The sequence below is a fragment of the Tupaia chinensis genome, unplaced genomic scaffold (genome assembly GCF_000334495.1).
Source record: "Tupaia chinensis unplaced genomic scaffold, TupChi_1.0 Scaffold140356_1, whole genome shotgun sequence".
In the NCBI taxonomy this organism is placed as follows: Eukaryota; Metazoa; Chordata; class Mammalia; order Scandentia; family Tupaiidae; genus Tupaia; species Tupaia belangeri.
The window spans coordinates 538,649-540,430 of NW_006200233.1; positions in this window are offsets into that span (position 1 = coordinate 538,649).

Sequence of the window (1,782 nt, forward strand, 5' to 3'; positions counted from 1 at the left end):
GCAACTAGCCTGCTCATTTTTTTTCCCGCCTGTGTTCATTAATTCTTTCCTAAAATAAAAAAATTAGGAGTTTTTGCCTTAGGGCATGTGCACTCGCCAGAGAGAGAAAGAGACAGTGAAACGGAAGGTGAGAAATTACCCCCAGGAATGGTCACGCTGCAAAATCCCTTCTCTGTTCTCCTCCTGCACGCACACGCGCCTGGCATGATTTTCAAGCCACCAGGTCTGGGACTCGATCCAGTCAGCCACGAGGGAATCCAGGGACGTAACTGCTGTGCCATCTGCTGTCCCATGTTCATTAATTCTGAAGATGGAAACCAAAGAGCACCATTTGAAATTTCTCTCCCATTGTAGCAAAACCACAGGCATCGTGGCAGTGAAGGGGAGGGTGCCACCTGGTGGCGGTTGGGAAAGAAAGGGGCTGGGCTCTCCCTGAAGGTCAGGGATCCCCAGGGGGTGGTGGCTGGAGGTCACCTGTGCAGAAAAAGCCAAGGAGAAACTGCCTACCCGCCACTGGGCTCGCTGGGACCATGGGCGACTCAGCGCTGGGCCGCCTGAGCTGGCCACAGAGCAGAGGGCAACCCCTGGGGCTCTCCCCACCAAGCACCGCGGGCCATCAGGCCTGCTGGGGCCAGGAGCATTCCAGCTCTTGTACCACAGTGACACATGTGTGCCACATGGCTCAGAATTAGAAAGTACTCTTTGTTGACACATTTAAAACCAAAATGACCATGCCATAGTGTCTCAAAAACTATCAGTTTTAAACTACCTTTTCTCCCCTAACTACACTCTGCTTTAAAAATAACTGGCACCCAAGTGTCCATGGCCTTACCTAGCGAATTCACATTTTTTGAGAGATTTTTGCTATAGGGTACACGTGCTCGCTGGAGAGAGACAGAAAGCGAGAAAGCGCAATCCCTTCTCCATTCTCCTCTCTGGATCTTGGGCACGCATGCACACGCACCCAGCGTGAGATTTTAGCCATCAGGTTCAGGACTCGAACTGTGGTCAGCTATGTGGGAGTCCAGCGACATAACCCTCACGCCCACCGTCTGATGGTCCCTCCTTCACCCTTCTCGGTGTATGATAGGGTTGGGCTGTGGACCGGCTCTGGGCTTCTCAGACCAGCCTACCTCCCAGCTCGTATGCAAGTGCCCGTGTGTTCTCTACCCACAGCCGGCTGGCAGAGTCTTGTCCGAAGAGCCTAGCTCACCAGGTGGGCGGACAGTTGGTCTGGAGGGTGAGAGGCGGGTGGAAAGGGCAGCAGGGAAGAAGGCCGTGTAGACTCGGAAGAGGCCCTCTCTCTTGGAACCCCTGTTCCCAACATGGAAGGATCCATTTCACACACACACACACACACACACACACACACACACTCACACACAGATATGTACAAGGACTCTTCAAAAAGTTCAGAAAAAAATGCATATTCTGAAAAAACAATGAATTTTAAAATATTTTTTACAAAAATGAACTTATACTTTGATTCCATTTTTCAAAGAACTTTTTGAAGTCTCCTCATAGAACCTGTTCACATGCATTGTTCAGGGGCCACCGTCATTGAGAAAAATGAGAAAAGGGGATATCGGTAAAGAAAAGCGTTAAAATGAAATCGAGCTCCTATGCACCTCCATCTTGGAGCCTGTATCCTAATGACCTCTTTAGACATTTTTCCCTTAGGGCTCATGCACTCATGGGAGAGAAAAAGAGACAGAGACAGTGAGAGGGAAAGTGAGAAATCACCCCCAGGGGGATGACCACGCAGCAATCCTTTCTCCTGCT